This window comes from Scardinius erythrophthalmus (assembly GCF_964197995.2).
Source record: "Scardinius erythrophthalmus genome assembly, chromosome: 24".
Lineage (NCBI taxonomy): Eukaryota > Metazoa > Chordata > Actinopteri > Cypriniformes > Leuciscidae > Scardinius > Scardinius erythrophthalmus.
The window spans coordinates 30,930,815-30,954,735 of NC_138244.1; the positions used below are offsets into that span (position 1 = coordinate 30,930,815).

At 38.4% G+C, this 23,921-nt stretch overlaps 1 long non-coding RNA gene and 1 gene segment (V, D, J or C); both read left to right on the top strand.

Annotated features, from left to right (window-relative positions):
- Positions 1 to 23,921, top strand: part of LOC308684204 (Ig kappa chain V-III region MOPC 63-like) — a 640,679-nt gene that overhangs the window by 41,539 nt on the left and 575,219 nt on the right.
- LOC308684207 lies at positions 11,972 to 14,020 on the top strand. Its single transcript, XR_014029333.1, has 3 exons — positions 11,972 to 12,071; positions 12,185 to 13,543; positions 13,649 to 14,020. It is a non-coding gene; the product is annotated as an uncharacterized lncRNA (long non-coding RNA).

Genomic DNA, 23,921 nt, shown 5'->3' on the forward strand with positions numbered 1-23,921 from the left:
TTATAGTGCTGTGAGTTTAACACTTCATGACTGAGAGCAGAACACAATCTTCATCATCACACAAGACTAAACTACAGCAATGAACACAATCAACATCTTCATCTGGACCATTGCACTGTTTATTCAAGGTTTGTGTAATACAGCTTTTATAATTAACTATCTTAAAATGTGAAATGTATATATTTATCAAATACTGTATATCATCATATATATAATTTTAATTTTTGTTTGTGTTTTCTTTCAGAGTGTAGAGGACAGATCACTGTAACTCAGAGTCCATCAATAACAGCAGTTCAACCAGGAGAAGAAGTCAGAATAAACTGTAAAACCAGCAGTAGAGTGTATGTGTCTAGTGGTAATCATCGTTTACACTGGTACTCACAGAAACCTGGAGAAGCTCATAAACTCCTCATATATTATGCAACAAACCTTTATACTGGAACTCCATCTAGATTCAGTGGCAGTGGATCTGGCAGTGATTTTACTCTGACCATCAGTGGAGTCCAGACTGAAGATACAGGAGATTATTACTGTCAGAGTTTTCACTATCCAAACAGTGAGCGTGTGTACACACAGTGATAAAGAGTCGTACAAAAACCTCTGTCAGTCAGACGTCACAGTGACTGCACTGATACAGCTGAGAGAAACTGCAGCTGCTGAAGGAGGATCACAAAGTCAAGTCTCCTTTATTTATATAGCGCTTTTTACAATAAAGATTGTTTCAAATCAGCTTTACAGTGATAACAGGAAAATAATGCAACAAAGTTTGTTTCTTCTGTACAGCAGATCTAGAAGAAAATATCGTCCTAGTCCAGCTGAAGTTCAGTGGTGGATAACTTTTGTTGTAAAAACGTTATTAATTTAGTTCATTTATATACAGTGCTTAGCATAAGTGAACACACCCAAGCTAAAGGTGACTAAAAAATCATCTTTTGGAAATTGATCTAAATGCCTTAATAATAAAAAAAATTAGGAAAACTCCAACCTTTAAAGACACCAATTTTCTTTGTGAATGAATAATGTATCGTTAATAAATAAATGGGTAACACTTTAGAATACTGTTCCTTCATTAATGAATAACTACACAGGAACAAATGAGTAATGCATTAGTAACACTCTAGTAACTACTATTAACTAACAAGAAACTCTGATTAACGAATTAGTAAGAAATAGCGCTCAGTCGGATGTGGTAGTTCACTATTAGCTAATCAATAACTACTATTTTTCATACCTCACTGAAGACTATAAGATCTACTATATACAGGTTAATAAATATTTATAATGCACAATGTTTAATATAAGGTAATAGTAGCCCATAATACATCCTTCTAAAGGAACTACTAGTTATTTGGATCAGTATTCTAAAGTGAAGATCATGGGAACACACTAGTAATGACTAAAGTGAAGATCATGGGAACACACTAGTAATGGCTAAAGTGTTACCAAATCCATTGGAAGGAATTGCTATTCAAAATCTTACAAAAATCTCAAAAGCTTACAATGACTTCAGTCAATATTAGGTAGTTATCATGTTGTTCACTTTAGAATACTGATCCAAATAATTAGTAGTTCCTTTAGAATGATGTAGTAATACTTGAGTCATTACTAGTGGGTTACCATTACCTTTTATTATAAATTATGCATTATTCATGTTAATTATGAACCTGTAGATAGTAGTTCTCTGGGAGGTATGAACAAAATAGTAGTTATTGATTAGCTAATAATGACCTACTACATTCATCTGAGCGCTATTACTTACTAATTTTTCAATCAGAGTTTCTTGTTAGTTAATAGTAGTTACTAGAATGTTAATAATGCGTTACTCGTTTGTTCCTGTGTAATTATTCATTAATGAAGGAACAGTATTCTAAAGTGTTACCAATAAATGTTCTTCCTTAAAATACAGGGTGCATAAGTCTGGACACCCCTATGTTAAATTCCCATAGAGGCAGGCAGATTTTTATTTTTAAAGGCCAGTTACTTCATGGATCCAGGATAATATGCATCCTGATAAAGTTCCCTTGGCCTTTGGAATTAAAATAGCCGCACATCATCACATAGCCTTCACCATACCTAGAGATTGGCATGACTTTATTTCAGTTAGCCTAATAGCTGGGTTGATTTGCATTGAGAGATGATCTTATGGAAACTAAGAAAAAAAATCCTTCATCATGAAATGTCATCATGGGAGCTTCATCATGGGGCCCTCTGCTACCAAGTCATTTTAAAATTAAAACCGTTAAAAAAAAAAGTAAAATATCTGATGAATGCATATGTAATATTGTGTCACTTGTTGAGCCAAGTAAGCTTATATGTTAAAGAAAACAAAGAAAAGCCACATTTTTTGACAAGTTTGTATTGACAAACAAAGAAAACAGTTTGCCAGTCAAGTAAAAATGTTTCAGCACCACGGACAGCGACATCTGATTGACAGCGATGGTGCTGAACAGGCCAAGTGCGCTCAAGCAGTGCCACATTATATAATTGACATGGCACTATTATATATATTGAAGACAAAGTTTGTTTACAACTCCATATGTAGGCTACAGGTGCGACATGAAAACTTAACTGGGATGAAAACTTTGAGAAAAACAACTGATTTGTAACATTCTGACTGAGTGACTTATTCATAACTAAAATATACATTTTTAAAGATGATTTTTTTTCTTACCATTTTGTTGTCTGCTTAACGATCCTGCAAAACAAATAAATCTAACAAAACTGTATACATATCATGGTCCCTTATTAAATCTTCATCCTCCTCTCCTTCATGGTGGCAAATCTGCCAACCACTTTGTCCTTGTCAATATGTATGTCCCGCTCCACACACAGCAAGGTGAGATTTGACAGTCTGGCCTCATCCATGCACGAACGCAAGTATGTCTTAATGAGCCGCAGACGGCTGAAACTTCGTTCGGCACTGGCGCTGCTGATGGGAAGGGTTTTATAAATCCTGTGGAGAATGGTCAGGTGTGGGTCAGGTGTGGGTAGGCTCTATCCATGTCGTTGGCAATGAGGAATGGCAGGACAGCGTCGGTGGTGAGATCCATCTTTAACTCAGAATACAATGCACGAAAAGAGCGAAACTCTTCCACTGCGTCTTCTGGCTTGGGCATGTCTTCTGAGTAGAACCGGGCCAGCTCAAGTATTTTCTCCTCAGCATCAGGGTGATCAAACCGCTTTGGGCAGAGTACTGCGAACAGTTTGGCCATTTTTTTAAAGTCTTCCTCTGCATCCTCGTCAAAATGCCTTTTTCTTTTGCGAACCCTCTGCTCCGCAGACTCGGTGGCTCGCTTTCTCTGGCCATATTTCTTGCTGTGTTCTCCATACTGTCAAAGGCCTCCTCTGTGCGTAACTCCCTGCTCTGAGCCACAGTACTGTCAATAAGATCCACAGCAGTGTTGACATCCAGTGATTCCTTTTGGAGGTAATTCGACAGGATGTATGTCCTCTTCAACAAATCGTTTCAAAACACCAACATGAAAATGAATTCAAATGTGCTGAGTTTTAACAGCAGGCCGTCAGCTTCAGAGGCCGTCTTGGGTGTGCTGTTGTGGTGGTGTTGGATACGGTTCAGAGCTTTGAGAATAACTGGGAGGCTTTGTATCACCGCTTCTGTGGCCTGCTTCCTGGAGCCCCACCTTGTGTCAGAAAGGCTTTTCAGCGTAAGAATGGTTCTTTCCAGTTGCATGTTTCCCTGCTCCTCCTATTTTAAATCTCTGAAGGCTTGAAGTTAAAAAGCAGTACAAGGTCTCAAGTGTACAGAAAAAAACTTTTGTGCTACACAAACAACACGCAGCATCCATACGAATCAGATTGAGGTTGTGTGTGCAGCAGTGGACATAAAATGCCTTGTCTGAGAAATTTTGCTTGACCCTGGCTTGCAGCCCCATTAACTGCCATGACATGGTTCTGGCACCGTCATATGCTTGTCCCCTCAGATCATTTACATTAAGACCAAGGTCCTTTGTCAGCGAATTATGCAGAAGATCATAAAATGACGCCACACTGCCATCTGGTAACTCATCAAATTTAATATAGCTCTCAATGCTGCTGCCTGTTTTGGTGACATATCTGAGTGAAAGAGAAAACTGATCCATTCTCGTTATGTCTATGGGGAAATCTATGATAACTGAGAAAAACTTCGCTGACTTTATCTCATTGATTATTGTGCTCAGTGTCTCTTTGGAAAGAGCTGCAATGAGCTTGTTTTGGAACTGGTGACTGAGGTATGTCACTCTGCTGACCGGGTTATTCATGTGCTGCTCGAGGATGGAGTCGTAGTGAGCCAGCAACTTCAGGAGCTCTAAGAAATTCCCCTCGTTAGAGTCAGGGGCTCCCAGCCCAGCATGTTCTCTGTGGCCATGAAAAGCCAGCCCCTGTCTGGCTCAAAAGAGCGTGGTGTCCACCAGCCTGTGTAGGATCCTTCTGTTCTTCTCTACCTGCTCTCTCTCGGCTTTCAGAAGCTCCGCAATGACAGTGCTGTCCTGACTCAAATGAAACTTTGCCATTAGATAAGCCTTCTCTGCCTCCTGGTGAGCGCCGGACCTTTCATGCGTCTCAACCCACTCGGTCCCTTTTTTAAATGAAGAAAACCCCATACATTCCTGTCCGTTGACGCAAGATCGGCGGTGTTTGAGGGGCCCCTAATTGGCACGGGGCCCTGGGGCGGTTACAATAATGGCCCTTGAATTGTATGACTGTTACATTTTTTTTGCCTATTCTTTTTCTATTGTTTTGCGTCCAATTCACATGACTTTCAAGATTCCGGCTGTGAGAACAAAAAACATGGCCGACATTTCTCTCATTTTTAGTGAAAACATCAATATTTTGAGTTAGTTTCTGCATAAAAATAAGTTTTGATTACATTTCTAGCGAGAAATATATATTTTATTTTCATAATATTCACTCAGTGAATGTACATAATCACTCGCTTGCTCGTTGTTGCGAAGAGTTTTCAGATCTCGCCAGAATAATGTGAAACTGAAACGTGTTGGTTGCTATGGACGCTGCTATCGCCTAGCATAGCTGTGGCCCCAGATTCCTCATAAGACTCTCCCTTGCGATTTCACTCCGTCTGACGGATCAAACCTCCTCCCACTACATGTGTTGCGTCTGAGGTTGATTTGCTGATCAACACATTATTCCGTGGCAGCGGGAGAAACTAATGCTGACAAAGTGACGAGTTACGATCAGTCCACTGTGTTTACTTTTGAAATCTATCGGATCCTCTGTGCATTTAACTTCCTGTGTGGTGCGATCTCATTGATGGGTTTTGACACGTCATGGCCCCACGGAGAAGAAGAAGTCCTTTTAGTTTGCTTGTTGGAATCATTGTTAGTCCAAGAATATGGACTGGCGTGTTATTTGTGGTATTACTCCTCGATCACGATATTTCAATAAATAGCCAGGCAGTCTTCCACTGATGACGTTTCTTATGACATACTCAGTGCTGCCACCACGTGTCTGGTCTTGGTATTAACTTATTTATGGTGTATGATCAAGTTTTTCTCTGCATGGAGGTTAATTAATTGTATTTATATTATTGGAAGTATGAAATATCTATCTATCTATCTATCTATCTATCTATCTATCTATCTATGTGTGAAGGAGAGAGATGATCTGTCAAGCTTTTGCAAACACAGCACGTGTTCTCTGGTTTGCTTCAAAGTGAGAGTCTTTCAGGCTTTTGATTTTTTGTATATATATATACTGTAACAACATACACATAGCTTATGGAACAAAACAATGGGATTGAACATTTCCTTAATTCGTGGTGTTCTCCTCCGTCACCCACTGTGGAGGCCAAGTTTTCCCACTGTAATAAAAAGAGATTGTTATTAATTTAGGTCTTTACATCAGCCATGAATTAAATTCAAAACAAACATGACAAGGTTAAGGGCAATGAGGAACAGCAAGCCACCCCTTTATTCAATAGGTTTATAAACTTACAGTAACCTGATAACAGTAAATTACCTGCCTATGGTAATATTTTGGTTAAGGTTTGAATATGCATTACATAAGATGTAGCCATTTATTTGAAATCATATACCTCTGAATAAATTGGTGATTATGTCCAACATATGTCTCTCCATTGTGGCAGTCAGGTGTATCTGCCTTAAGCACCACATAACTGATAAAATACACAAACACTGTAAAACTTGAACTAAAAGCTCAGTGCCAAAAATTGTCCGCCCTCTTACGGGCCTGATGTGATAGCACATTTTGATAAATGAAACTCAGTCTCAGTTAGTTGCTTTGCAAAGTAGATCTCCGTTCCCTTGCGCTGCTTAGCGTGTATGTTTAAACTTTAGGCAGCATGCGACATATCATTATTTAGTTTTGATTCTAAACAATTAATCCATCCAGTTAATCTCATGGTACCCACATGCACCCAAATTATAATTCATTTAGATTTGAGCAAGAGCATTGCACAAAATAAATTAAAGGCAAGCCACATATAGATGGCTATCCCAAATACAACCCGTTCAGTTAAGTGGCTGAAGCAATTATGGATGTTAAATGGACTTGCACTTATATAGCGCTTTTATACTTTCTGGGACCATTCAAAGCACTTTTACAATGTTCATCACTACCACCCTTTTACACACACATTCATACAGCACTGTTTGCAGACAGGCTTTGGAGATTGGATTCCCACGTATTCACACATCCAATGACAAACTGGGGGAAAGTGTGGGTTCAGTGTCTTGCCCAAGGACACTTCGACACACTGAGCCACAGCCGCCCACAAATACAAGCCAAGGCTATTACTTTAAGTTTTGAAGTACTAAGAATTAGGCTATTCCAATCAAAACTCTGATAAATTGTACATACCAGAACAGGGTCCCCTGAAAGAACATCAAAGTTGGGGGGTTAAGGGGTTTCCAGTTGGGGTGCTGCAATTCCACTGAGTACATCTAAGACTTTTAAGCATTGTAAAGCTAACCTTCTGCATTTTGCAGCGGATCACTCTCTCCACTGGGTAGTAAGGTTCCCCTTCTCGGATCCCATGGTTACATTCTGAAAGAGCAAAACAAGTACATGAGTTTGACCTCATACATCTTCATCAATGTATTAAAAAACGATTTTGACAGGCAACACATTATATATTTATGACTTAAGTATATCTGGCTAAGGCAAAATAATCTCTGTATTTGAAGTGTGATTTGAAATGGTGAAATGTAAATCTAGGAAAGCTTAATAACCTTTGGGTGATTTTTCCCCCCTCAGTTTCTTCCTTGTAGACATGTCTGAGGCTGCTGAATTCTTCTGCTTCTTTCTATTGTTTGCAGACATATCTGTTGAGATTAAGGAAATGTATCTGTGAAGAGCTGTTATTACAATGAATACTGTTCTAAATACCTTTATTCCAATAACAAATATATAATGTCGCAATACAATTGGAAAGATATAGATTGTAATCTTTTGCAGGGCACTCATTGAAATACATGGAAATTGTTTAACCACATGCTGTATGGTCACTTCTTCGCTCTACCAAGGGTTATAGACTACAAGATGTACAAACAGGTGACCAATTGAAGGAAAAGCCTGGAAAATGAGGGGAAAACAATGAATGTAGTTCCTCCTACACATATTACCTTTATCCTATAATCTCTATATTGATGGGAGATGTGTCTTCCAGACTGATAATGCTTCAGTTCACAGGGCACAGGGTCTCACAGAATGATTTACTAAGTATGAAGATTCTGTCAATCTGATTCAATGGGTTTTACAAACCCCAATTCCAGTGAAGCTGGGTCAACTGTAAAACGAAAATAAAAACATAATACAACGATTTGCAAATCATTTTCAACCTATATTAAATTGAATACTATACAAAGACAAGACATTTAATCTTCAAAACTGAAAAACTTTATTGTTTTTTAGCTAACATTAACTCATTTTGAATTTGAAGCCTGCAACATACTCCTAAAAACCTGGACAGGATCAAGACTGGGAATGTTTGGAACATTCACAGGTGAACAGGTTCATTGGAAACACATGAGTGTCATGATTGGGCATAAAAGGGGCATCCCCGGAATTCATTCACAAGCAAGTCATCCTTGGTTGTGAATGACTGAGGCTTCTGGGGATGCTATGTGACGGTGGGAATCACTACTGTAAAGGATATTAACGTGGGCTCAGGAACACCTTGGAAAACAATTGTCAGTTAAGACAGTTTGTCGCTACTACAAGTGCTATGAGTGCTGTCCACATTTAAAATAGTTTTTGGAAATCATGGACGTTGTGTTCCTCGGGATAAAGAGGAAAAGGACCTCCCAGACTGTTATCAGCGCTAAGTTCAAAAGCCATGGGGGTGTGTTAGTGTCCATGGCGTACCCATGCTCCATGATGTTCAAAATGAGTGAATCTTTGGAAACAAACAATAAAGCTTTTCAGTTTGAACATTAAACATCTTGTCTTCGTTGTATATTCATTGAATATAGGAACTTCACTGGAATAGGGGTTTGATGATCATTAGGGGCCTAATTAATAAATGTGTAAACACATATAAACAAACTGAGAAATAAGAAACTGATTATGATGACAGAAAGCCACGCTCCCCACAGAATATGAAAGCTTGCTAAGTTACACCATATTTTGAGTTGATTATCATGTATTAACAGAAACCAGCATAGGACGTGAATTGTTACAGCCATGTATTTTGATGTGTGTGTGTGTGTGTGTGTGTGTGTGTGTGTGTGTGTGTGTGTGTGTGTGTGGGTGCACATACTAAGCTTGTCCATGTACACAGTAGACTGAAGTGAATTCTATACAGCTAAAAATGAGGCACCAAACACCTACAGGAGACTTTGGATGTGCAACAGTGCTCTCCATCATCATCATCAGTTCAGAGAGAGAGAAACATCACTCTTGTGTTTATGAAGAGAGTGAGTCAGTGTTTCAATATGATCATCATGTTTTAGGTGTAATATATGATCCTGTCAATCAAACTGAACAGACTGCATTCAGTCACTTCTGCTGTCTGGACGTGATGCTTTCCATCTGAGACACACAAACTTTTACATTCTTACACAATTACTGTCACAACGGCTGATTCTTTGTTTTTATTTTTATTTTTATATTTTTATGATATTTTTATATTCTAAACTTTTTAATCTCCTATAAATATAATGATCAGTTTGTCTGCGCTGCTTCACTAAAGCAGAAGTGAAAGTGTTCCAGTCCAGATCATGTAACCAATCAGAGAGTGAGACTGAAAACCCCATTTGCATTGTCAGGGTGGAGTGATTGTGATCCTCTCAGAATAGAGCAGCTCTGTCTCCAGAGACCATGTTCAAACCCCAAGAGCTTTATTTGACATTTACTGCTACATCAACCTTCTGAAAAGCACCTGCATCTTCATCTGTTAGTTGAATGATGTTGTCAGACACAAAGTGAACTTGTTGAGAAGCTTTATTGAATGTTGCAGCAAACACAGCAGATTGAAAGATCACACACACACACACACACACACACACACACACACACACACACACACACTCAGTTTCAGTATTGAGTTGTAAATCACTACAGCTGCAGCACTAGACTCATGTGAATCCTGCCTGACACAGGACACTCAGATACGGCTCATCTTCAGGAGAGAAACATCAGCACTCAGAGCTCTTGTGGAACGAGACCTCATGAGGAGCTCCATCATGTGTTACTCTGCAGACGTACAGCTCTCCCTCTTCCCAGCGTGCTTTGCTGAGGGTCAGGACGCTACTGCGGCTGTAGCGGCCGTCCTGCTGGCTCTCTGCGCTGGTCAGAACCCCCTCGGTGACCTCTGACCCGTCCAGTGTCCAGCTCACCAGCGCCCCCTGTGGAGAGTAAGAGCTGAGCAGGCAGAGCAGTGCGGCTGAGTCTCCAGAGATCTGCAGAGAAGAGGGCGGCAGCAGAGACACTGAGGGCTTCACTGTGGGACCAGCTGCAGGAGACAAACACAACACATTCACACACACACAACACACTTTGTTTAAAGCTTTCATACATATTGCATTATAAAAGTATTTTAATGCATTAATTATGCACTGATATATACATTAAAATGCATGTATGATCTAATCAATAAGTGTAACAGCAGTTATAACACATATTATCTATTATCAGGCCGATCTGACTGCTTTAATTCCAGCAATTATTCACTCTGAACATTAATATCTTACATTTTTAGATATTCACCTGAACTGAAAATGTAACTCAATTTCAAACAGAGTTAAAACACAATTGAATCATACAGAATGAACAAAACACTGAATTATAAGCACAACATGAGCAAAAGAGATTCAGTATCATTGACTGAACTACAGAAAGCAGCAACATTTACATTCTGATGTCAAATCTCTTTTTTCCATGTATGATTTCTACAATAAAAGATGAACTAAATATGAACTCAGTGTAGAAATAAATGAAGGAAAAACAAACCTGTAATAAACTGAATAAACTCATAGTGAGACACAGTGTGGAAATATGTTTAGAGTTTTATTTCATTTTTATATATATATTTTTTTTTTTTTGTTGAAAGGAATAATGCTATTCTTATAATAATATCATAGTTTTAGATTCAATAATTATACAAAAATATCAGTTACACTTTATTAAAAGCCTTTATACATATTGCATTATAAAAGTATTTTTAATGCATTAATTATATATTGTTTTACACATTATAATGCATGTATAATGTCATCAGTAATTGTAACCAAAGTTTTAACACATTGTAATATTATCTATTCATTGTTACACCTCCAAAAAAAAAAAAAAAATACACTAAAACTCATGACAAACAATCAATTCTAGATGTAACAAGGAATGTGCAAATATTATAAAACATTTTAACTTTGGTTACAGTTATTTATGAAAACATATATGACATTATAACATACGCTATTGATAGCTTTATAATGCATTATACATAAAGACTTTAAGTAATGTATCACCACAATATCTAATAATCATTATTATTAATAAATGTTGTTCTTTTTTCAACTATAAAAAACACTTTCTGAAATATAAATTGTATTTTTATTTAATATATAATTAAATAGACTTACATTTGATCACCAGTTTAGTTCCTCCACCGAAAGTCCACCACAGTGATACAATCTAATGAAACGCTCGTACAAAAACCTCTATTCCACTCGAGTGAACACACACTCCAGCAGAGAGAGAGAAACAACACTTCAACACACTGATATTAGAAGATCCTCAGCTCTTCTCAACACTCACTCATTCAGATTTGACTAAATGCTTTCTGATATAACACTGTTTAAAGAAATATATTTGATGAGCTGTGACCTCTGAGGTGACCTTTGACCTCTTTGATCATGGATGATGTTGTGGAGTTTCTCATAATGATGCTTCTGTTCTTCATATGCAGATCAATCATCATGATTCACAGAAAAACCTGCAGCTTCAAATAAATGAATCAATAATTCTGAACATTTCAGATGCACATTGTTTAATATATAATGACCTGATTATGAGTCCTGATGAACTTCATGCATGTGGAAAATGTGGGAAAAATAGACATCATGATAATATTTCCCAGAGAGCAACATGTCAACATTGATTCAACTTTATTACTCTAAATATAGTAAAACTGATTTATTTAGTTCTTGATTTCTCATTGTTAACATGCTTGTAAAGGTGTAGCACAGAACTGAACTCAGAGAAACTGCTGCGTATGACATATGTTTAAAATGATCTACATTCATGATTCTCCAGACAAAACCGAGTGTCTTATCAGCCTGACAAACATAAACACAAATATTTCACAATTAATAAATATGTGCAATTAATCACTGAATGGTTCAATAACATTATTCTGAAAGTAAAATCTTCTATGTAGAGTTTATGAGTTTGTTATCAGCACAAGCTGTTGTAAATCCTGCCCACTTCTTTGCATTGTCAGCACATGCTTCAGTGCTCTGAGAGTGTTTATAGTGCTGTGAGTTTAACACTTCATGACTGAGAGCAGAACACAATCTTCATCATCACACAAGACTAAACTACAGCAATGAACACAATCAACATCTTCATCTGGACCATTGCACTGTTTATTCAAGGTTGTTACTTTTTAATATAAATATAATATGTTGTTTTGATCATTTTAATATACAAACATTGATTTCTTAAAAGGTGATTAACAAACTAATTGACTTTATTTTCTCTTCTTCAGAATCCAGAGGAGTGACTCTGACTCAACCTGAAGCTAAAACTGTCCAACAGAGTCAAACAGCAACAATAGAGTGTCATATAGATGTAGGAATATACAGCAACGAGTTACACTGGTATCTGCAGAAACCTGGAGAAGCTCCTAAACTCCTGATTTATAGGATAAACAACCTTTATACTGGAACTCCATCTAGATTCAGTGGCAGTGGAACAGCAAGTACTGGACGAGATTTTACTCTGACCATCAGTGGAGTCCAGACTGAAGATACAGGAGATTATTACTGTCAGAGTGCACACTATATTAGTAGTAGCTGGGTGTTCACACAGTGATAAAGAGTCGTACAAAAACCTCTGTCAGTCAGACGTCACAGTGACTGCACTGATACAGCTGAGAGAAACTGCAGCTGCTGATGGAGGATCACAAACTACACAATATCAATGTTTGTTTCTAAAAACTTTAAATATATACATTTATCGGTAGTAATATATTTGATATGATATAAGAGTTAGAGCTGATATTGATTATGGCACTGGGATGTTTTATTGTCAGTGTTTCAGATCACAGTATGAGAGCGATGCGGAGTGAAGCAGAAACACCAGCTGTTTTTAATGTGTTTTCTCACTCCAGGATTGATCTCAGTGGTTTCTTTCATCAGTGGTCGTGGAAATAATATACATACTAACTAATCAGATTTGGTCTGAAAGGAAAGTTAGAAAGTTCTTTCTTATAGAACTGTTATATAAAGTAATATCACATTCACAGTCGTGCTGCTCTTCATGTCTATGGTAGAATCACAGGCGTGCTGATATTCAGTATAACTGCACTCTTGATCATGTGACACTGCTTAAATGAGCACGCCTGAAAATAGTCCCCAGCTCGGTAACTTCCAACGTGACCGGGACTAAGTTTGTCTAACCTATTAGACCTATTTTCAGGCGCTGTGTCATATCATTACGCCTGCTGGACTCATGGTACGGCAGCAAAATTTCTTGATTATTACGCAGGAATGAGAGTATAGTTCCTAGCCATATCAGCCTAGAAAATCGCAACTTTTCATTTTCCGTCCGTCTTAGTACACGATGTAACTACAGAAGAGTCAAGTTTTAAATAGGAAAAATATCGAAACTCTTTGGTCATTTTTTTGAGAGAGATGCTAATGGTCTTGTCCGATTCTCAACTCAAAACTCAACTGTTTAACTCTGGGGGAGTTGTAAAATGAGCCTATTTACAAAAAAAGTGGAGTATCCCTTTAATCACTTCATGACTGAGAGCAGAACACAATCTTCATCATCACACAAGACTAAACTACAGCAATGAACACAATCAACATCTTCATCTGGACCATTTCACTGTTTATTCAAGGTTTGTGTAATACAGTTTTTACAATGATTATTAGTTCTCTTAAAATGTGAAATATATATAATTTAAATTTTTGTCTGATTTGTCTAATTTTTGTCACTGATACAGCTGAGAGAAACTGCAGCTACTGATGGAGGATCACAAACTACACAATTTCAAACCTTTCACAGACTTTATTAATTTATGATGATGTAAGTAAAACATGTTTGGGTAACACTTTATATTACGACCCGCAAACAACTGCGTAAGTAAACTGAAATTACGGTGTACGTTTCTGTAATTATAGTGTACTTCCGTGTAGGTATAAGGGAACAATATGTTAAGTTTTGGGTAATAAAGGGGTAACAAGCAGATATACAACCTGCAAAGAACTTCGTAAGTAAACCGAAATTACGGTGTATGTTTCTGTAATTATAGTGTACCTCCGTGTAGGTATAAGGGAACAATATGTTAAGTTTTGGGTAATAAAGGAGTACAACCAGATTATTTATAATGTAATTATTTTAAAACTAACAGGTACCTATTCTGTTAATATATTCCAGGCAAAAATTGTACGTCTGTTGTATATAAAAGGTTTTATCTCATTTCTGTAAAAATATGTTCTTGTGCAATGTAGTTACAGGGTAATTTTGACATCTGTGGGTTGTAAATTAAATATATATATATATATATATATATATATATATATATATATATATATATATATATATATATATATGGCTGTATGTAAGCACAGTATGATAAAAATTTAATCTGAAACAATTTTATAAACAGCTGATTTCGAAAAACATTGGCAATGCTATTTATTGGCTTTTCTTACTAAACTACTTAACGTTTAGCCCCAAAATTTTTTTTTCTGCTATGACTTTAATTTAGAACGTACCATGTAGTACTTAGTACTTACCTTATCACATTGTATTGCAATGACACTTAAATGTCAGGGCAAATATACTGTGTAATTAAAAGTTTTTTTTTAGTTTTTTTATAAGAGTAACCTACCTTTCTCTGTAATCACTGTGCAAATAGTGTTGTTTCGTATTGTTACATAGTAAGTAGTGTTTGTTACCCGTTTCAACTGTGTAGTTACAGGGTAAGTGTAACTCCTGCGGGCTGTAAATTAAAGTGGCGCTTGTTACCCCCTTGTTCTGTGTAGTTACAGGGTAAGTGTAACTCCTGCGGGCTGTAAATTAAAGTGGCGCTTGTTACCCCCTTGTTCTGTGTATTTACAGGGTAAGTGTAACTCCTGCGGGCTGTAAATTAAAGTGGAGCTTGTTACCCCCTTGTTCTGTGTAGTTACAGGGTAAGTGTAACTCCTGCGGGCTGTAAATTAAAGTGGAGCTTGTAACCCCCTTGTTCTGTGTAGTTACAGGGTAAGTGTAACTCCTGCGGGCTGTAAATTAAAGTGGAGCTTGTAACCCCCTTGTTCTGTGTAGTTACAGGGTAAGTGTAACTCCTGCGGGCTGTAAATTAAAGTGGAGCTTGTAACCCCCTTGTTCTGTGTAGTTACAGGGTAAGTGTAACTCCTGCGGGCTGTAAATTAAAGTGGAGCTTGTAACCCCCTTGTTCTGTGTAGTTACAGGGTAAGTGTAACTCCCGCGGGCTGTAAATTAAAGTGGCGCTTGTTACCCCCTTGTTCTGTGTAGTTACAGGGTAAGTGTAACTCCTGCGGGCTGTAAATTAAAGTGGAGCTTGTAACCCCCTTGTTCTGTGTAGTTACAGGGTAAGTGTAACTCCTGCGGGCTGTAAATTAAAGTGGAGCTTGTAACCCCCTTGTTCTGTGTAGTTACAGGGTAAGTGTAACTCCTGCGGGCTGTAAATTAAAGTGGAGCTTGTAACCCCCTTGTTCTGTGTAGTTACAGGGTAAGTGTAACTCCTGCGGGCTGTAAATTAAAGTGGAGCTTGTTACCCCCTTGTTCTGTGTAGTTACAGGGTAAGTGTAACTCCTGCGGGCTGTAAATTAAAGTGGAGCTTGTTACCCCCTTGTTCTGTGTAGTTACAGGGTAAGTGTAACTCCTGCGGGCTGTAAATTAAAGTGGCGCTTGTTACCCCCTTGTTCTGTGTAGTTACAGGGTAAGTGTAACTTCTGCGGGCTGTAAATTAAAGTGGCGCTTGTTACCCCCTTGTTCTGTGTAGTTACAGGGTAAGTGTAACTCCTGCGGGCTGTAAATTAAAGTGGTGCTTGTTACCCCCTTGTTCTGTGTAGTTACAGGGTAAGTGTAACTCCTGCGGGCTGTAAATTAAAGTGGCGCTTGTTACCCCCTTGTTCTGTGTAGTTACAGGGTAAGTGTAACTCCTGCGGGCTGTAAATTAAAGTGGCGCTTGTTACCCCCTTGTTCTGTGTAGTTACAGGGTAAGTGTAACTCCTGCGGGCTGTAAATTAAAGTGGAGCTTGTTACCCCCTTGTTCTGTGTAGTTACAGGGTAAGTGTAACTCCTGCGGGCTGTAAATTAAAGTGGCGCTTGTTACCCCCTTGTTCTGTGTAGTTACAGGGTAAGTGTAACTTCTGCGGGCTGTAAATTAAAGTGGAGCTTGTTACCCCCTTGTTCTGTGTATTTACAGGGTAAGTGTAACTCCTACGGGCTGTAAATTAAAGTGGAGCTTGTAACCCCCTTGTTCTGTGTATTTACAGGGTAAGTGTAACTCCTACGGGCTGTAAATTAAAGTGGAGCTTGTTACCCCCTTGTTCTGTGTAGTTACAAGGTAAGTGTAACTCCTGCGGGCTGTAAATTAAAGTGGCGCTTGTTACCCCCTTGTTCTGTGTAGTTACAGGGTAAGTGTAACTCCTGCGGGCTGTAAATTAAAGTGGCGCATGTTACCCCCTTGTTCTGTGTAGTTACAGGGTAAGTGTAACTCCTGCGGGCTGTAAATTAAAGTGGCGCATGTTACCCCCTTGTTCTGTGTATTTACAGGGTAAGTGTAACTCCTGCGGGCTGTAAATTAAAGTGGCGCTTGTTACCCCCTTGTTCTGTGTAGTTACAGGGTAAGTGTAACTCCTGCGGGCTGTAAATTAAAGTGGCGCATGTTACCCCCTTGTTCTGTGTAGTTACAGGGTAAGTGTAACTCCTGCGGGCTGTAAATTAAAGTGGAGCTTGTTACCCCCTTGTTCTGTGTAGTTACAAGGTAAGTGTAACTCCTGCGGGCTGTAAATTAAAGTGGAGCTTGTTACCCCCTTGTTCTGTGTAGTTACAAGGTAAGTGTAACTCCTGCGGGCTGTAAATTAAAGTGGCGCTTGTTACCCCCTTGTTCTGTGTATTTACAGGGTAAGTGTAACTCCTACGGGCTGTAAATTAAAGTGGAGCTTGTTACCCCCTTGTTCTGTGTAGTTACAAGGTAAGTGTAACTCCTGCGGGCTGTAAATTAAAGTGGCGCTTGTTACCCCCTTGTTCTGTGTAGTTACAGGGTAAGTGTAACTCCTGCGGGCTGTAAATTAAAGTGGCGCATGTTACCCCCTTGTTCTGTGTAGTTACAGGGTAAGTGTAACTCCTGCGGGCTGTAAATTAAAGTGGCGCATGTTACCCCCTTGTTCTGTGTATTTACAGGGTAAGTGTAACTCCTGCGGGCTGTAAATTAAAGTGGCGCTTGTTACCCCCTTGTTCTGTGTAGTTACAGGGTAAGTGTAACTCCTGCGGGCTGTAAATTAAAGTGGCGCATGTTACCCCCTTGTTCTGTGTAGTTACAGGGTAAGTGTAACTCCTGCGGGCTGTAAATTAAAGTGGAGCTTGTTACCCCCTTGTTCTGTGTAGTTACAAGGTAAGTGTAACTCCTGCGGGCTGTAAATTAAAGTGGAGCTTGTTACCCCCTTGTTCTGTGTAGTTACAGGGTAAGTGTAACTCCTGCGGGCTGTAAATTAAAGTGGCGCATGTTACCCCCTTGTTCTGTGTAGTTACAGGGTAAGTGTAACTCCTGCAGGCTGTAAATTAAAGTGGCGCATGTTACCCCCTTGTTCTGTGTAGTTACAGGGTAAGTGTAACTCCTGCGGGCTGTAAATTAAAGTGGAGCTTGTTACCCCCTTGTTCTGTGTAGTTACAGGGTAAGTGTAACTCCTGCGGGCTGTAAATTAAAGTGGCGCATGTTACCCCCTTGTTCTGTGTAGTTACAGGGTAAGTGTAACTCCTGCGGGCTGTAAATTAAAGTGGAGCTTGTTACCCCCTTGTTCTGTGTAGTTACAGGGTAAGTGTAACTCCTGCGGGCTGTAAATTAAAGTGGAGCTTGTTACCCCCTTGTTCTGTGTAGTTACAGGGTAAGTGCAACTCCTGCGGGCTGTAAATTAAAGTGGCGCATGTTACCCCCTTGTTCTGTGTATTTACAGGGTAAGTGTAACTCCTGCGGGCTGTAAATTAAAGTGGCGCTTGTTACCCCCTTGTTCTGTGTATTTACAGGGTAAGTGTAACTCCTGCGGGCTGTAAATTAAAGTGGCGCATGTTACCCCCTTGTTCTGTGTAGTTACAGGGTAAGTGTAACTCCTGCGGGCTGTAAATTAAAGTGGCGCATGTTACCCCCTTGTTCTGTGTATTTACAGGGTAAGTGTAACTCCTACGGGCTGTAAATTAAAGTGGAGCTTGTTACCCCCTTGTTCTGTGTAGTTACAGGGTAAGTGTTACTCCTGCGGGCTGTAAATTAAAGTGGCACTTGTTACCCCCTTGTTCTGTGTATTTACAGGGTAAGTGTAACTCCTACGGGCTGTAAATTAAAGTGGAGCTTGTAACCCCCTTGTTCTGTGTAGTTGCAGGGTAAGTGTAACTCCTGCGGGCTGTAAATTAAAGTGGAGCTTGTTACCCCCTTGTTCTGTGTAGTTACAGGGTAAGTGTAACTCCTGCGGGCTGTAAATTAAAGTGGCGCTTGTTACCCACTTGTTCTGTGTAGTTACAGGGTAAGTGTAACTCCTGCGGGCTGTAAATTAAAGTGGCGCTTGTTACCCCCTTGTTCTGTGTAGTTACAGGGTAAGTGTAACTCCTGCAGGCTGTAAATTAAAGTGGAGCTTGTTACCCCCTTGTTCTGTGTAGTTACAGGGTAAGTGCAGTAAATATACAATAAAGGATCCAATTTAATTTCTGACTTTTATTTTACAAAAACATTTCAAAACACTTTTTCATCTTAATAAAACATTGTCTTTTCTACAGTATACTCAAACAACAAAGTAACACATTATATATACCCCCCCTCCCCCCTTTATTTGCTTCTCTTGCTTTTCTTCTTCTTTCTTTTCTTGCTCTTCTTTTTCTTAACTTCCACTGGGGACTCTGAAGTTGAGGAGTTGATGGAGTCCCATTGGTCTTGCTGCACTGCAAAAATATGAATATACAGTATATACATGCTCTTAGCAAGCTACACCTTCAATTTTAAGTTGTCGAACAATCCTCCACTCTAAAACATTTTGTGCCACCTGATATTACCGTAGTAACTGTAATTTTGAAGAAAACACATTTTGGTGAAGTTTGAGGCAGATCATGGGGGGGTTGTGATATTTTATAGTGATAATGACTGTAGTGCAGCAGAATTTTTTTTTTTAAAAAGGCATAGTTATTCTGACAGCAACAAAAAAACAAAAAAGCATGAAACACAAACATGAGGGCTGTGGCACTATAGGAACAGCATATCTTTGTGTCATTGCAGATGGGACAGCAGACTTCATCTTTTCAGTTTCCTTTTTCAAAAAATCACACTCATCTTTGAGTAAGGTGATCTCTGCTTTAAGAGTGATAATCTTATCTTTGAAAGAAAGAAAGAAAGGTTAGACGTTTAAATTTTACTCCTGCCCTACTCCAGGGCTTATACTTGTGACCACTTTCCTATTTTTTAAAACATCAAATTGAAGAACTAAACATCACTGGTACTGTACATTATAAATGCACTTGTTAAAGGATTAGTTCACCCCAAAATGAAAATTTACAACGGACTTCATTGGTCACCATCGTTAAGTCCAAATCAATGCAGTTTCAAAAGTCTTTTAAGTGTTTAAACGGGCTGTACGCGATCACAGCTGAAGAAGAGGTTGTTATCTAGCGAAACGATAGGTCATTTAAAAAAAAGAAATATATAATTTATAGACTTTTTACCTTCAATAGTTCGGATTGAGCTGATCAACAAACGGACAGGGAACTACGTCATCACGTTGAAAGGTCATGCCTGCGCCGGCAATACTATTTGAACTACTATTCATATTCATCAGAATGTTATTCATATACTATTCATATTCATATTCACTGAATACTATTTCTATATATATAATCGCAAACAATACTATTTGAATTATCCTCCTACGTACAGTCGCATTGTAAACAGTGGGGCGGTACTTCGGCCGGCGCCGGCGTGACCTTTCAACGTGATGACGTAGTTCCCTGTCCGTTTGTTGATCAGCTCAATCCAAACTATTGAACTATTGAACTATTGCCACAGCCCTCAGGTTTGTGTTTCATGCTTTTTTTTTTGTTTTTGTTTTTTTGTTGCTGTCAGAATAACTATGCCTTTTTTTAAAAACATTTTCTGCTGCACTACAGTAATCCCATGGTCATTGAACCAGGTTTTGGTTCTTTTGGCAGTGTGGGCAGGTGCAAATCCTGCTGGAAAATGAAGTCAGCATCTCCATAAAGCTTGTCTGCTGAAGGAAGCATGAAGTGCTCTGAACATGTCCTGGTAGACGGCTGCGTTGACTCTGGATTTAATAAAGCACAGTGGACCAAAGTCCTCTTTTCTGATGAGAGCGAATTTTGCATCTCATTTGGAAACCAAGGTCCCAGAGTCTGGAGGAGGAATGGAGAGGCACACAATCCAAGATGCTTGAAGTCCAGTGTGAAGTTTCCACAGTCTGTGTTGGTCATCAGCTGGTGTTGGTCCACTGTGCTGTCCACTCAACGCAGTCGTCTACCAGGACATTTTCAGAGCACTTCATGCTTCCTTCAGCAGACAAGCTTTATGGAGATGCTGACTTCATTTTCCAGCAGGATTTGCACCTGCCCACACTGCCAAAAGAACCAAAACCTGGTTCAGTGACCATGGTATCACTGTGTAATTACTGTGTGATTTCATGTAATATTCAATTTTTTTTAAATCCAGTTTTCGTTTGTTTTATGAGCTGGAAGCCCAAATTATGTACAAATAAACAACTAAATACTTGAAATCGTTTAAGTTGTGGGCCCTGAATCTATAATCTATGGAAGTTTAACGTTTTGAATGGAATTATGGAAATAGATAAACTTTTCCATGATATTCAAATTTTTTGGAAAGGGTCTGTATATGAATGTCTTCAAATCAATAGTTTTCTCGTCAGTTGTTAAATAAGTGCAATGTAAATATTAATAATGACTGAATCAATAATATATATGATTCTGCCAGTAGAATCTTCAGAAATGTGTGTATAATAGCTTGGCATTTCTCAACATGAGGAAGTTGTTTGATAATGTGTTTGTGACTGATCTACAGTCTTCAGGATAATGATTTAAATAGAGAGAGTCACTTTGCATTGTCAGCACATGCTTCAGTGCTCTGAGAGTGTTTATAGTGCTGTGAGTTTAACACTTCATGACTGAGAGCAGAACACAATCTTCATCATCACACAAGACTAAACTACAGCAATGAACACAATCAACATCTTCATCTGGACCATTGCACTGTTTATTCAAGGTTTGTGTAACACAGTTTTTATAATAATTATTAATTATCTTAAAATGTGTAATATATATGTTTATCATATACTGTATATCATCATATATCATTTTCATTTTTGTTTGTGTTTTCTCTCAGAGTGTAGAGGACAGATCACTGTAACTCAGAGTCCATCAATACCAGCAGTTCAACCAGGAGAAGAAGTCAGAATAAACTGTAAAACCAGCAGTAATGTGTATTATTATAGTTCATATGGTCATTACTTAGCCTGGTACTCACAGAAACCTGGAGAAGCTCCTAAACTCCTCATATATTGGGCAACAACCCGTAATACTGGAACTCCATCTAGATTCAGTGGCAGTGGATCTGGCAGTGATTTTACTCTGACCATCAGTGGAGTCCAGACTGAAGATACAGGAGATTATTACTGTCAGAGTTACCATGAAATAAGCAGTAAAGCTGTGTTCACACAGTGATAAAGAGTCGTACAAAAACCTCTGTCAGTCAGACGTCACAGTGACTGCACTGATACAGCTGAGAGAAACTGCAGCTGCTGATGGAGGATCACAAACTACACAATATCAAACCTTTCACAGACTTTATTATGATGCAAGTAAACATATAACATATACAGTAATCTTATATCCCTTACTAAAATGGACCAAAAATTTGCAGAAAATGTGAGTGGTGTTTGTCCCTGTAAAACTTTCCACTTCAATGTAATCTAACTGTAGGAAAGTCAATCACTTTAATTGCATTTATGAGATGTTAAGTAATTATTATGAGAAAATGCCTCATTATTATGACTTAAAGAATCATATTTTTTTACTCAACCATGGCGGAAACGTGCTTCAATACTTCACTGTAGATACAACTTACTGTATATTTATGTCACTTTGACACACTGATCACTCGAATATACAGCTACAAATGATCTTCCTAAAAACCCGTCAGTCATGAATGATCACGTCTGATTGCTGATCTCTGATTGGCTAAAAGTGTGTTCTCGTCAGCGACGTCATCACCAACACCAGTCGACTCTGCGGTGGGCCGGTGTGTTTACACATCATGATGACTGATTTTATAGACTACATGCACACTTGAGTTTCGTTTATTAACCAATTAATCTATAAAATGTAGGAGTTTGAAAACCGGCAAACCAATTTTTACCAGCAAAATCAAATTCAATATTCAGAAACTTGCCAAATCTGGCAGCACTGGCTTCATGTCATTACGTCACTAGGGGGAGATGATCTCTGTGAACCCATGAACCACTGTCTATTTCATTTTACCTGATCTCAGATCAGTTTGTTAAATATTAATGTTTATTGGCACATTTTTATAATAAAAAAGGAGTTGTGGTTAAAAGTGTCTAATTGGTCTGATTACCAAGCTCTCCATAAAACAAACAAAACAAGCCCTACAATTTAATAAACTAACACATATTATAAAGACATTTCATATTTACTGGTGTTAGATGATTTGATAATTGCATTGAATAAAAACTGATAAAATAAAAATTTGAACTTTCAATAAAAACTGTTTTCATGCTGAGTTTCCGCTGTTCTGACCAGCGTGTGAGAGCCTCGAAACAGTGAATCATTTTGCAAAGCAATTTGTTCAATGGTTTCTAAAAGCTTTGTTTTAGAAACAGGAAAGTTATCAATGACGCAAACAGAGTTCAGTTTGGCTGTAAAGCTGCTCTAAAAAGAAAAGTGTCATTGTTCAGCTGAATTCAGTTCAGTGTTGATTCAGTTCTGTTCAATAACTGTATAAAGTATATCAATTATAAAAATAGTTCATTTTCATTATTAAGCAGCTCTGCAGAAAACTGTGATGTCATCGTCCAGCTCAGTTCAGTTCTCATATAATGGTGTCAATGCAGGAGATCATGAATATTAAGAAGAAGTGTCCTCGACTAAGCAAGCCAGAGGCGACAGTGGCAAGAACCCAAACTCCACCAGAGACAGAATGGAGAAAGAAAAACAGGCTCCGTCTGGGTCAGTTCTCCTCTGGCCAAACAACGAACATGGTGTGTGTTAGGACTCCAGGCCGCTTCACAAGTCAGACTGTGGACTGATATCATTCAGAGTATTTTATTCAGCTCCTGCTTGAAGATTGGAAAAGATTAAATGAAGGTAAAAGAGTAGCAAAACTCGAGAGCATGTAGATGTGAATTTGAGAACTTGTACAATAAATATTTGTTCTTGAAAACCTGTTGAATGTTGAGATTTGCATTCGCAGGCAATAGTCACAAACCTGTATTCTGAATTTGAAGCTGCAGACAAAGTCACAAATGTTAAAATACCATTCACAGAAATACAGTGATAAACAAACTTGTATTATTTCATTCACATTCGCAGGACAACCTCGATTAGGCATTTGCAACTTCTCAAATCTGCTATTGCAATTTCAAATTGCTCCTGCTTTCTCTCTCACCGCCACTCAGTTTACAAGTGCACAAGTTAGTCACGCATCTCATATATCGCGAAAATAGTTGCAAAGTCAATGCGTGAAGATTTTCAATTGCAAAGGCAGATTTGAGAAGTTGCAAATGCGTAATATTGAGGTTATACTGCAAATGTGAATGAAAGAATACAGGTTTGTGTATGTCATTGTATTCCTGTGGAACAAAATGGAATATAACTCAATATCATTTCATTAGCCCACATTACATTGCACTGGATACAGCTCAGCAGTTTTTATAATGAAAAACAAACAAACAAAAAAAACACAATCATCCTAAAAAGAGACCGTATTATAGGCCGTCTCATCAACA